Raw genomic sequence first — 15,166 nt, forward strand, 5'->3', positions numbered from 1 at the left:
TAAGATATAAAAGAACACATAGCAAGACGAGTTTTTCTTAACCACCCTGACATTCTTTTTGTAATCTAACTTTTGTCAGGCATTGTCAGGCACATTATAAAAAACACATAGGCTGTGGGTCACCTGGGGGATTTGGTAGACTACTGAATGCTTTTGGATGGGCACGGGACTAGTGTGTACTTTATCGTATACTGTAAAAAATGTTCATTTCTACTTCCTAAAATTATCATCTATTGGAAAGTAACTCCTCCCTCTAGGGTTTAGGACTCATTTAAATGAAGCAATAACAGTTTTTGTAGCATTTTACCAAGAAGTAAGCACATAAATCTTAACATTTCCATCTATTTAACAAGCAGAATAGATCCATGTACATGTATAAAACTCTATGGAGTTCATCTTTAAGTACATAAACTTACACTTGTATAAAAGAGCTTGCATATTCAAATGTAGTTGTCCATTATTTTGATTATTTTTGATTGTTCATTTGGCCTTTTTTTTAAATCTACACTTTAAACAGTTTAATTAAATTCTTACACACATTTTTAAAGCATAGAGTAACCTTAATCAATTGATATGACTTGCTTTTCTTAACAGTTACCGAAAATTCATTTTTCCTGGAATAAATCACCTGCAAGGATAACGAACCCTAGCATACAAAACAAGAAAATGAATTACACTCTTGGATGAGTGATACAGATATCTTGACTAAAACAATGCTTTTCATCAGGACTAATTGTACAAGGAAAGAAGGCACAGTGGAAAGAAATGAAGAAAGACTGAATGCAGCCAGAGGCTGTTTCCACAACCTCTGAGCCGCAGAACACAGTGAATCATCATCATCAATTGTACAAACTAAAAATCATCCATATCATTGTCTACTAGGTTGTCTATATTTGTTCCTAAGGCTGCACCAAGTAATTTTTATGGATGACGTCCGCGCGCGCATTGATTTTGGTCTGTTCCCAGAAAAAAAACAAGAAATTACGCTTCCTGTAACTATGACCAAAGAGTTACGACAGTGCCGCAAATCGTCAGATTAACGTAAAACTCGTCCCGCGAAATGCATAAATAAACGCCTAAGGCTATTGGCAGGATCATCCTGTCAGCAGTAGAAAAAAATGCACTGCTGACAGGATGATCCTGACAGCAGTGGGATATGGAAAGAAACAGGACAGGACAACAACTGCTGTTCAACTTCAATTGATTTATTCAAATTATTGCTGTTTTCATGATGAATAAAAGCATTGTTAGTTGTTACACTGTGTTCTCTCATTCAATTTGTGTCCTAACATGTGTCGTCGACTATAATATTTCAAATCTAGGCATCTTGTTTTTTTCGGCCCGTCTTGTTTTTTTTCGCGCTCTCGCATTAGATTTAGGGTCTCCAAAGGACGTCATCCATAAAAAATACTTGGTGCAGCCTTAAGCTAAATATCGGATTTTACTTGTGGTGTGGGACATGTACACTCAGTATCCTAAATACCAACATATGTCATTTATTATCCGATGAAATTGCGCAGAGATGACTGCAGCTTTTTCGACCGACTCACATGGGCAAAAGAAAATCGGGGTGGGAGCCATACATTTAAGAGGTGATTGCTGATATGGTATTTCGATACAAGTATCACTATTCATAGGAGATTTCCAAGTCTTGTTTGAGGCTGGCAAATGCATTTATCTTTCTGTGCTACTAGCATAACTTTATCTAGAGACTTCTGATACATCAGAAAAATATCATTGAAAGTTACCGTTATTGGATCTGATTAGAATAAAATACGAATAACTTTCCTCTTATAACGTGAATGATCTGAGAATTCTTCCATTCCTATCTTTAACAAAATGGCTGAAATATGTCTTTTCCAGAAGCATCAGCCCCTTTTGCAGTATAACCAGATGGATAATAACGCTAAGAACAGCTACTTGGTGGATACTTGCTTATTGCTGTGCACTTGCGCATCTTAACATTGTGAAGAACGTATGGTTGTTGTACTTCATTTTCTTTATATGGCTTGATCACATAGTTCTGTGCCTACATATCAATTCAATGACGACATTGTGCTAGGTCTTTAGTACTCGGTCTTTGTTTGACCTACCCACGCATTGCCCACTGGTTATTGTGTATTATACATTGATAACTGAAGAACTGAGGCCTGGCCACAGGCCAAACATCCACTTGGAAAGCAAGGTGCACAACTGACAACTAACTGCTGGCCCATCTCAAGGCAAAGGGGAAGGATGCGGAAATGCTATTATCAACTGCAGGCATGTACCTGGCATCATATATATATTTTCACTATCAGGTAGCAAGCAACACTTGACATTTTCAGTTTAAAAATGTATCCGTTACTCTGGCTTTCTTCACCTTGCACACAGAACAACACTAGACCAATACAGTTCCCAGAATCCACCATTGGCTTTAATCGAGATACTCAGTAAATGTAGACAGGAGGCAAAGTTGGACGACCTGTCGGATTGAAAAAAAAAGCATTGGTCTTTGACAAGATGAAGGTGAAGTCAACTTTCAGGTACTCTTTATTAAGTCAACGGGAGAGTTGATTGGCTTGACTGACCTTCAAAGTATCAACGAAAAAATTTAGAGCTTCGAAGCAAGGATGCAGCCCAAATAGCCCAGATCTGGTGACAGTACGTGACACACTTCATGGCATGTGTGATGAGGGGGCTTTTCACAAGCCCGGAGTTCGTGTTTGCCTATTATCCATGTAGGAACTTCACCAGCGAACATCTCTTTTGCGCCATCAAGCCAATCAAAATGTTTTTGAAATAACGTCTATGACCCTTGCTAAAAAGTAGTAGTTTGTTTAAGCTAAAACAATCTTTCCCTTTACCACCTGCAAGTGGCTACGGCCTAGGAACAGTGATAACTTGCTTGAATGCCCCGCCTATCTGAGCGAAGGATCCATAAAGGCGGCCCTTTCACAGTATGGCGGAGTCATTTCTGTGAAGTATCCGACCTACCCACCACCCCCTTTCGATAACATCATGATGTGCTGAGGTTGCATTCATCGAGAAAGAAGACCCTTAATTTAACGAATTTGGCACAGTGCAGGACAGCCAACCCATGCGAATCAAGGGTTCTCTTACATCCTAAACGTCACAAGACAGTACCGAATGAAGATGACTGAGCATATTCCCAACTTCATCCGGATTGGAAGTGAACTGGTGACCACCAGGTACAACGGGGAGAGGCAGTACCGGATTGAGCTTGCTAGAGCTCAAACGGTAGGAGGGTCGGAAACAGTATTGTTATTGTTCCGGTAAAATATCTAGGCAAGGAAAAATCATGCAAAACTGTGGCAAGAAGGGGCATCTGTTTGTAGAATGCCCTCTCGATACGTGTGCCCCTTGTTTTCAACTTGGACATAAATCTCAAAATCATCAAAATGCTGTCACATGTTCTGTATGTGGTGTTCAGGGCCATGTTCATCTGGCGTGTCCTAAATCATTTGCCCATGTAGCGGCTACTGGTAGCATTGTGTCTCTGCAGGCGTGTTTGTTACGGAACCGGAGACTACCTCAGTAACTGAGGGTGGTCCCGATAAAACCGAAACCGTTCTCATACCAAAACTAGTATCGAACCTGAAATTATATCCCAAACTGGACCTGAACCCAAGATTGGGATTAAACCCGATCTGGATATCCAACCCATTACTCCGGATTTAAATGAATCTGACACAAATTGTAGGAATAGCGCACCAAAATATTGGCAGTTTCCATGTGAGAATGACTATTCGTGACCATTCCTTTGTGAATAGATATAGTGCTTACATTAGTTGAATTAGTACTGTAAGATTTAAGAATCTGATTTTCAATAATAACACTTCGTTTTGGATACAATCCAGCATGAACGTTCTGTTGGATACGGTGTATGCCAAAAAACACTGCAGGACCAAAGCAGTAACGTGTCCTTTGTGCAGGGAGGGAACCCATGACACTGAGTGAAGTTAGGACAACAATACCAACAGGAACTTGAAAACTGGTGGTGGCCAAGTGTACTATTTCTAAAAGGTCTAGGCCATTCCAGTCCTTGCATAGCTGTGTCCATTGCCAGTAATATTTTTCACTGTATTTAACTACCTTGAATGATATGAATCTGCCAATAATAATTCAAGATGGGGCGATAACTAGTTCTTGAGCTTAATATTGTTTTTGTTCTTTTCAAAACACAGTTTGCAGGGCTTTCATGATTGACTTTGATGCAGCATGCTGGAACATATCCACTTCCCTTATTGACCGGTACTACTCAGTCCAAATGGGACAAGACCAAAGACGAAAACGGAAGGGGGCGTCTGTAAGTGAGTCCCAAGAATCAAGTGTAGATAGATGTCGTTACAGTAGGTAGGACTCATGCTACTAGGCCTTTACAATTATTATTAACGCCCTTGAGGCCGAGCCTCAGCTACCTGCGGCTCTACTCTGCCGATCAACAGAACCCACCACTGCTGGTTCAATAGTAGGCGATCGTAAGGTGATGTGGGCCAAGGGTCCAATAAGAAGGAGAGACAAAAATATGCCTTCGAACGCCTGAACAATTGGATGGAGAATGTTGAAGACGGTTAGTCTGGTTTTCATTCTATTGACACACCGGCCAACTCCAGAAGTAACATGTACAAAGGATATGTAAACCATACTTCTCCTGCAGCCAATGTAGCTGCTATTATATATTTTGTCTTGGGACGTAAAAAAAAACATTCATTCACTTTTTCTTTTTACCATGACTCCGTAGTCTCAATTGTGGATTTATCAGAACAAAGAAGCCTGCAGGGTTTTCATTATTGACTTTGATGCAGCATGCTGGAACATATCCACTTCCCTGACCGATTGGTAGGTATATTTGTGACTGGCTACATACGGCCTTTACCGATTGGTAGTTAGTAATCAGTCCAAATGGGACAAGATGAAAAAAAGGGTAGTCTGTTCGCTGATGATGTACTGCATTGCTCAGCCGATCCATAACTTGAATTGATGTGTTCGTACAGGCCTGACGCTGTCTCCCCCGCCAACTACCAGCCCAGGGATCCGCGACGTTTGTTTCGGACGGCGTCCCTCAGTGTTTCCCCACCGGATCCTCCGGCGGCGCAAGAAGGCCTAAATGGCCATGAACAAAATAAGACAGTGTGTACTCGCAAAGTATAGCTATACCTCAAAAGAGTATCTGAGGCCCAGTGCAGACCAGGCTTGCAGTCCAAAGAATGCACGCAAAAGTGAAATCTTTTGAAGCGGACGAAATATTTGTGAGACATATGACTTCCCAAGAAACAATTAAAGATAGAAGTAGTGAGAGCGGCGCAGACGTATGATCTGTTTACCTTGGACGATTGGGAAGTGCGACAGAGTAAATGTAAATGTAAATATTGAGGGAGTGCCCGTGCCGTGCATGATAGATATGGGGTCTCAAGTTACTACTCCCACATTAATTGTGGAGACAACATTGTGGAAAGGTGGGATAACTTTTAAATGATGCATCTAGCTGGCTGAAACTTACTTGAGCGAATTGACTGACTGATGTCTTCAGTGTAACAGGCTGAGAGGACTATTCAACATCCGGGACTGGCTAAAGCCCCACATTTCTTACCCAACTGGGTCAGTTTAGATTCCGGGAAAATAAAGAAGACCACGATTTTGTAGACATGTTCTATCGCAAAGGGCAAAGCCAAGATTGGGGAAAACTCAGAAATGGCATGTTCAAGCGGGCGCCGAGGTCCGGGAAACCTGTGCAACCTAAAGGTGTGCCGAAAACCATTCCTGTTTCAGAATCAATGATTGCTAAAAACTCCGTGATGAATTATTTCCAAAATGGTCTTCCTACCTAGACAGTGACTACGACGTGAATGGAAAGAGTACGTTAAAAAGATAGATCATGTATACATGTGACAACACTGTGGGATGTGAAATTTCAATTTTCTAAACTTTCACTATGGACGAGTTGGCCATTTTTTTGGCAATTGGGGCTACATTTCTAGGCTTCAACTGTGTTTTGTGCCTCTCTGCTGGCGAAGGAGGATCAAAGAAGTACTGAATAAGTGAATTATGTGTGTAGAATGTATCGGATTTTGTTCCCACAGCTCCGGATAGAAACAATGTATCAATAATGCCCTCATACCTACATGTAGGCTCAATGACTCAGAACATTAGGAAGCCTCGTACCGTGGTACAAAATGTAAGTGAAATATATTTTGGATGGAAGTTGTGTTGTTGATACATCATTATCAAGATATCACAAAAGTACTGACACATCATTGTCAAGATGTCACAAAAGTACGAGCTGAATGGGCCTTCCCAGAAATTCCAGGAGGAAACTGTCAACAGAATGCTAGCCAAGCAGTTTCGGATGATGTGAGGAGTTCACTGGAAAAGGAGCAAGAAATCTCATCCAGAGAAGAATGCCACTTTCTAAGACCCTGACAGTCCCAAGCCTCCATCTGCCGCGATGGACAGAGATGTCTGGTTGAGATGTTCCCAGGAGCCGAGGAAAACCTCAACAAGGAGGCACTAACAAGTATGAGACCGGGAACATGTTAACAGCTAAAAGGAAAAATCCTCCGTTTTCTCAAGCAACTAAAAGCGATGTTGGCGTTGCAGTTGTTTATGCGAAAAAAGTAGGTATTAACATACTCTTTTACAGGCTAACAAACTATTTCTCTTACAGCAAATGGGACCCACAGCTGGCAGAGAAATCTACGGAACAGCAGCAGTGTGGAGACCTGTATGGGGTTGTCTGCCCTTCCGGCACCCAACCACACACCAAACATGCATGATTAAGATCCGTCCACACATCATAATAGTAAATTTAACGGTTCATTATGGATGTCAATCAGATCCACCCACAGCTTCCTTTTAACCTGACAGAAGTCCTCTTCTGACCATATTTTCTTCACCATTGACAGGATGTTCCAGTCACTAAGATTCTTTTTTTTTCACAAGGAGCAGCAGGGGGAATAACAGGTTATGTCCATATAACCTCCGGGGGAGAAAGTAAAGGTACCGACATTTGGTTGTGTTATCAAAAGAACAATATCAGATACTTCGAGGTTTCCTTCTTTCCCCTATTTCGAATTCCATAAATCTATACGTATTAACCTCCTGAAAGAGATGCCTGACCCGCTTTGTTTTCAGCAATTCAGAGCGAGTTCTCCCAGACTGCCAGTAAAGGACATCAAAGACAAGCGACAAAGTATGTAGTATGGAAAAGTATGGTGCACAATGAACATGCACCTACGCACCTACACTTACATTTGAAAAGTTGCATTCTTGAGTTTGGTCCAATTCATGCTTTCTGGGGTTTTTCCTTTGAACGTGCGAATGGTTCTTTGGCAGACTTTCCCGCTAACAATCATGACACACAAGTCACTGTGAGATAGTGGCTTCTTGATTAGAAAACTGCACATGCATATGAACAAAGTTTAAGAACCTGATAATCTGTTTGAATTTCAAATCAATTTTGATTAACAAACCCGCTTAAAGCGCAAAAGCCTTAAGAGTAAACGAATTACACTTGTTAAACCAATTATCACAGAACAATCTATTCAACACAATTGAACGAAACAATGAGTATGAATTCGTGTTGCCAGTTGTAAAGAAGAGTAGTAGGTCTTTTGATGAAAACAAAGCACTGTTAGCTAACTGTTTGAAATGCTTTATCCAAAAAGGAGATTAGTTTCTTTGCATCATCATTATTGTAAAACAATACAACTGGTCGTAGCCACTTCCTTGCATTGTCAACTGTAATCTTAAATCCTAACTCTGCAGTCTCCATGCAGCGGGTCCTACGGCATGTTGAGAGAATTGCCAACATTTCAAGTTACGAGAAGGAAAAGACAGCCTCGAGAAAGTGGATAGTTGCGCCAATGGATAGGTTACCGGTAGGTATCACTAGAACTGCGATAGAACAAACCATGTTCTGCACAGTTTGTAAGTCATCTTTTATCTCCCTCACCTCCGCGAACGAGACGGAGTTCCCAGACTCCACCATCTCCGGGCCGGGTGCTATTTCCATTTCTGTCAAAGCCTGTGGCGGCGCATCCTACAGCTGGGCCCTACTCTGCCAGACTGAGTCAACAGAACCCACCGCTGCTGGTTCAATAGTAGGCGATCGTAAGGTGATGTGGGCACCTGAAGGGTCCAATAAGAAGGAGAGACAAAACGATGCCTTCGAACGCCTGAACAATTGGATGAAGTATGTTGAAGAAGGTTAGTCTGGTTTTCATTCTATTGACCCACCGGCCAACTCCAGAAGTGGGTGTTATATTCTACTAGACAACTGGTACAGCATACAATGTACTACCCACGTGGTCCCATGTACAGCAAAAAGGGTGTATAGCATCTGTTTTAACTTGGACGATAGGAAAGTGCGACAGGAGTAAATGTAAATTTTGAGGGAGTGTCCGTGCCGTGCTTGATAAATACGTGGCCTCAAGTTACAACTCTCACACGTAGATTTTTGGAGTCAACACTTCGGAGACGTGGGGAATGTCTAAAGGATGCATCTAGCTAGCAGAAACTGACTGGAGAGAATGACTGACTGATGCCTCCGTTTAACAGGCTGAGGGGACTATTCACCATCCGCGACTGGCTAAAGCCCCACAGTTCAAATGTTGATGTCTTCTCTGTTGACATTGCCAGGAAATGCTGTCTTCAGTGGATCTGTAAGCACTTTACTGAGGTTGGTCTTTTTTTACATTGTCATTAGAATTTTCATAGATAACAGTCTCTAGAGACCTGATTACATCCGGGGTTGGTGGTGGTAGAACGTTCGTGTCGGCTCAGGAATTTCTCTGCTTACTGCGTGACGTCACGGGCCAGTTCTCGTTGCCTCTCGTGGTCTCGCGTGATTTAATTCCCCGCTATGATGACATCATCATAGCGTCATAATTAACAACACACAAGAAACACGGGCTCTTTGTGGCATTTGACACCGTCTTTAATCCAAGTTCCAACTCAAGACTGACATTGTTCATGAGAGGTACGGTGTCAACGGCCAAACCGAAGGAGCCAAAAGAGTCCGATATGGAGTGGAAGGGTGTAGTTTTCCCGTGTGCAGGCAAATCTCAAGTCCGTTGAAGGATGGGACGACGCATGGCTGCTGGTAATCTCCAAGCAGATCCACACCGGGCGCGAAAATCGTAGTATGCTAGCCAGAGAAGGTCCAGTCAGCCAGAGAGGGTCCAATAGCCCGGTAGGGCTATTGGACCCTCTCTGGCTGACTGGACCTTCTCTGGCTAGCATACTACGATTTTCGCGCCCGGTGTGGATCTGCTTGGAGATTACGCGTAGGCCTTGTTCCACGGGCGGCGCGAGGTCATCTACATGTGTCAAGGTTATGCTCATGTGTCTAGTTCATCTGCGTGTGTCTGAAGATCATGCGGAGCTCACCAGGTGTGTGTAAACTCGAACCAACATCAAAGGGCATTCTCAACTGGGACAGTTTAGATTCCGGCTAAATAAAGATGGCCATGATTTTGTAGACATGTTCTACCGCAAGGGACAAAGCCAAGATTAGAGAAGACTTAGAAATGGCATGTTCAAGCGGGCGCCGAGGTCCGGGAAACCTGTGCGACCTAAAGGTGTGCCAAATATCATTTCTGTTTAATTTAAAAACGGAAACATTGGTGGCAACAAACCCCGTGATAAATTATTTCCAAAATCTCCCTACCTAGACAGTGAACAACTACGACATGAATGGAAATAATTCATTAAAAAAGATCATGCATGCATGTGACAACACTGTGGAGATAAATATATGTATATATATTAAGAGGCCCCTACCCAAACTGCCATAATACCAGGAGGAAACTGTCAACACGGATGCTAGCCCAGCAGTTCCGGATGATGTGAGGAGTTTACTGGAAAAGGAGCAAGAAAACCCAGAGGTAATGGACGCGTTGATAACTTTGTCACGTAGTACCAAAGATCCAAGAGATGCTCCAAAGCTTCAACTACAGGCAGAGCAGGGCTAGGATTATGGTGGAGTGTGCATTCGGTCGGCTGAAAGGAAGATGGAGGTGCTTTACCAAACGACAGGACGTCAACATTGACCGCGTACCGACTATCGTGTGGGCTTGTTGTTTAGCCGAGTGGCTGACAAACTGTGCCATCAGGAGGCCCACACCAATGAACAACTGATAAACACGATGCCAGAGTGCAACAGGCATAGGGGGCCGTACAACATACGGGATTGGTTCAAGCCGTCGGCATCGAATATAAAGGGACAATCCCAGCCGGGTACAATTTCATTTAAGAAAGGACGACCCTGATGTTGCCCATATGTTCTATCGGAAAGGGCAGGACCTAGATTGGGAAAATAAAAGAAATTGTTCAAGAGGTCAAAGGATTCTGGAACCCTGTGCGCAGGCCAAAGCATGGATTGGTTTGAAATTATACTATTAGGAGGCCCTGTACTGTCTGGACACTCATTAAAACAACCGACAAGGGAGAGGGGTACCGGCAAGGAAGCACAGCCCACCTCCAGCCAAGCTGTTCAGTATCACTTTAGGGTTTGTTTTGTCGGTCAATCATCTTGTCATTGTATCATACGTATTGTAGATTGTATCAACTGGGCGGATTTCCAGGCCGCCCTGAGGGAGTACCAAGAGGCCAATTTTGTGAAGCTATGCAAGGTGTGCTCGAAAACTGTCGAGGCAAGGAATCGACGCCTGCCTGATTCAGCGCCGAGGATTCCAAGTGAGCATGTTTATGCGATGGCGGAGTTTGGGTGTATCCACGGTGAGAAACCACGACCCCGGGCGGCGTTGTTAGGCCCAACACGTCGTACGTACACTCATACCACCGCAAACTATCAAGTCCCTAGGTTTGTTTACTTAAACATGTAGGGATTAACATTCAATATTTGCAATTTTGTTTTCAATCATGATAATCAAAGTTACTGTCATTGTCCATATTGATGTGTCTGTGTCCCAACATGTTCTGAAAACGTAGATATATTTTGACTTTGCACTGTTTTCAGTTTATATTTCCTCCAGATGGCCAGGCCATAGCAAAGAAACTGGGAAGACAGCTGAAGACTATCAACGAAAAATTTTGGTAAATGAAAGATACTTTACAAAGGTCCGTCCTTAACACTCAAAGATTTAGCCTGTTAGGTACAAGAAAACCTTCAAAGACTAGAGGAATTGGATACAAGACCATCTCTATGTTACACAAAATACATGTTAAAAAAACTAAGTAGGTCAGTTTTGCTTTGGTCATAAGTGTTGTTTACTGTAAATGTACTGAATACCTGTATTAAGGTTAGGTGAGGTAAGGGTAAGAGTTATGGGTATGATTGTTTCATGTTCTGTTTTTAGATGACGGATATACAGGGATGGCTGGGATGGCTTTGCGGTTATTTATGACCATAACGCTCAAAGCGTTCGTGTATGTGGAACAACAAAAGGGGTGTATTACCTAAATAACAACCAGGCCATACCCGTAAAGTTCGCGTCTGCTGTTGCTGGCCACACATGTAAGTACAAAGAACCTCATCCATCAGAACACATCTTTGTCTGCACTCATGTAAGATAGACTTGATATTTTGAACATCTTGATACTTACTATGTGATATGAAAATAGTGCTGTGACGTAAACCCCAGCCTAATCTGGACCTTCTTCTTCTTCTTCTAACGTTTAAGTTCAAGTCCAAGCGCCTGGAAACCTAAACGTCTGGAAACGAGTCAGGAATTTGAAAAAAAAATCTCACTTATACTCTTCTCTTTGTTATAAAACATCTTAAACCCTCTTAAGATAGTGAAATTCTCACAGGAAAAATATGAAAACATTGCTGTTTTTGTGTCAATTTATAACTAAATTTATGTGTTTACTACTGACTGTATGTTTTTTCGCATATAGTTTACAAATTGTATGCATAATATATGCTAGTATGCAATTTTACATGTAACAGGAAAAAAATATTTCTAGCAGACATATGCCATGGGTTCAGGTCCGGACTTATAAGTCTGAACCTTAAAGTCTGAATCTTATAGGTATGAACCTCTGGATCTAAATATGGACCTGGACCTAAACATGGCAGGTACACAGCACTAAATGAAAACATGTGATAATTACGTAATAATGTAGGCGGCAGGCCAAGGAATTGTAGTTGAATCGCCCGTGCTAACCTTCCGAGGAAAATTAGCCACATTATACATAGATGCACTGTTTTTTTAGAACGATTCATGGACAAACGGTTAAAAAAAAAAAACGGAGGACCGTCACTTCCGGTGGAGGTTGAATGCATTTGTTAACAGGAAGGCACCCGTTTTCAAAAATGAGGGATCGAGTAGACATTTTCTATAGGAGAAACCATGGCCACAAGTGGAGGATCCTAAGGACCGGTATGTTCCGCACAGATAAAGGAACGTCCCCGTCAGACCAGCATTGAACCCAAACCTGCTGTTGCCAGTGAGGAGGGAGGATTTAAACCTCTACACAATTGAAATTAATCCACTCCTCCAATTTACATTATAGGGAGTAGGCTGGAATGGGAACTGAGAAGAGGTCATTCTGACATTTAGAATGGTGACTGAGAGGAACTATTCGATCAGCTGAGCCATCAGAGCAAGGTAATAATATATAATATTAATGGTTTGTTTGATTCAATCCAACAGCAATCCACCACATGGCAGCCAGAGGCTGAACTGTGTCCGAGTTTCATGACAATTGGCAACATTCGTATTAAAATATAGTGTAGCGTCCATGTATAGTCTGACGTTTTATTTAATGAAAACGTGACTTACATACAAATTACTAACATTTTCACGGGTTAAGATATATTCTGCTGTACACAAGCCTAACTACATTGCACCTATATTGAAAACCAACTCTATTCTTTACACTCCTTCAGGAGATGACCCTCCTTCCCAGAGTAATGACTAACATAAAATCCTTCTTATTCAAGTGTCCGTTTAGCTGTAGTGCCAGTAACTTTCCATGCTGACACCTGCATCAAGATGGTACCCGTACTCAGGCACTCCAGTGGGACGGATGCTATTGCTTACGCATGCCAGGTGAGTACGTCGACGTCTTTGTTGTCTTTTGCACAGATATACATAGCTCTATGAAGTGTTCATCTTCAGCTAACTCACGAATGTCACAAGTATTAAGTTCCAATCATTCTGATAAGCTCATTTTCATATTTTGTTTTGATTATGCAAATCGGTTTCTCATTCGCATGTATATGTTTACATGTCCTTTTTTTCCAACCATGGTCTATGCTGATCAGAGGCGTGTAATTCAGTCAGATTAGAGACGCCAATGGGGAAGTGGCGACCACCACCTCGCAGATTTTATCCGTTTTCCAACAGTTTTATACTGATCTGCATAAGATAAGCCACGTTCAGCAAACTGAACAAGACTAGTTTGTCTATATGCTCACTAAGTCATTGTCTGATGAGACAGTAAGCTCAATTATTTCTTTGTCTATATGTTAAGTTATATTCATTGATTTTTTATCTTACCCCTTATACATTTGTTACATTAGCTCGTAAAGTAAGCTAACTGAAATAATCTAACACATTGATAATACCCCCCCCCCGGCCCCTTCTTCTACAGGACATGGGGAGCAGGCGACAAACGATATTTTTCTTGCACCGGGTTCGGACATGTGCAACGTGACAGCCCCAGCCAGAGACAGTAAGCTCAATTATTTGTCTTTGTCTTTATGTTATGTTAAGTTAAGTTAAGTTTATTTCTTTTATATCTCACTTCTTGTACTTTGTTACATCAGATTTTCAACTAAGCTAACTGAATAATCTTACATATCCCCCTCTTCTCTTCTGCAAGACAGTCTTTTGACCTATGGAGGGGGCCGTGGTGGCAGACCATGCAGAACAGGAAGGGGAGTATTTGGGGGCAGGCCGTGGAAATGGGGGAATCAACACTTTGGAGAGACACATTATGACACATGACAACATCAAGCCATTCTCGTGTGAGGCATGTCAAGCCACCTTCAAGTGAAGAAATATCTGTATATTGTATGACAAAGTAGTATTGCAGAGTCAATTGCAAATTTGCAGGGGGCACCTGCTGTACCCTATCATGTAACAAGGGGAGGGTGTAAAGAAAGAAAATGTATTTTTGTAAACAACTTGTATTGGCTTTAGATTTATATATTGTATTAGTAGTAGTATTTATATATTGTAGTAGTAGGAGACAAAGACCACAGACCATTGTTTGTGGAGGAGAAGCTGTTCATCAGACAGGAATTGCAGTACCGATTGGTGGCCATCATGATGCCATTTGCCATTGAAAATAAAAGCAAAAATCTTATTACAAATAAAAGCAAAAATACCACAATTGCATAACACAATTCTACCTGTAGGGGCACCTGTTAAGACACATTTTTACTTGTGTATGGCAGATGTGAGGGTAGTGTGCACATTTTGCATGATATGCTGTTGAATGTGGTGTACAACTGCAGCTAACTGTTGACGTCTGAGCCCAAAGTAGTGAAACAAATGAAAAAGGCATCGTGTCACGTTCTAAAGATCGGCACCTTGGCATTTTTGACACATATCACACTGCTGAAAGGTAAAAGGTACCAAAGCCTATATAGTTCATAATCACAGAGTCTGACAGACACATCAAGAGAATAAGCTTCCCAATGATGATTATGATACAATGCAGAGGAGGCTAGTCTGACACTGCAACATATTGTTTGATAGAAATTTACAATCATACTTCATGCATTGCAGTCGCAGTTGACACACGCAGTGTTTCACTAATACAATCATGACACCATCACTTAATGATTTTTGTCGTCTCTTCTTAGATACATGACATCCGTTGCTCATGGTAACCTTGAGAGATTGCGTTAATTTTGGACAAGAATCATTTTTATTACTTACTTACGTTACAACTGCCACATATGCAGCACGACCATCATTAGGAGGTGTGACACACATCAAATCACAGTGTAACAGTGCCGTCAATCTCAACCTGTAAGTTTGATAGTAACCATGATGGCAAGAGGCGAGTGAGGAAGAAGCCCCGCAGGGTCGCCCAATCTAAGATCTGCTACAAACAATTGCGTTTAACAAGCCAACCGACGCCCTTCACAGAAGTCTTTCTTTTATGGACAGTGAAACAAATACTTTCAATAGGTTCTTACGAAGTTATACTAGATCAACAGGATCAAGCACTTATATTTTGTAAG

The 15,166-nt window shown here is 41.8% G+C and overlaps 1 long non-coding RNA gene across 1 annotated transcript; it reads left to right on the forward strand.

Annotated features, from left to right (window-relative positions):
* Positions 1-8,026: 8,026 nt before the first annotated feature.
* Positions 8,027-14,759, forward strand: LOC136436173 (uncharacterized). Its single transcript, XR_010756011.1, has 7 exons — positions 8,027-8,208; positions 8,455-8,680; positions 10,982-11,058; positions 11,322-12,575; positions 12,911-13,019; positions 13,564-13,644; positions 13,795-14,759. It is a non-coding gene; the product is annotated as an uncharacterized lncRNA (long non-coding RNA).
* Positions 14,760-15,166: the final 407 nt, after the last annotated feature.

This window comes from Branchiostoma lanceolatum, chromosome 6 (assembly GCF_035083965.1).
Source record: "Branchiostoma lanceolatum isolate klBraLanc5 chromosome 6, klBraLanc5.hap2, whole genome shotgun sequence".
NCBI classification, from domain to species: Eukaryota; Metazoa; Chordata; class Leptocardii; order Amphioxiformes; family Branchiostomatidae; genus Branchiostoma; species Branchiostoma lanceolatum.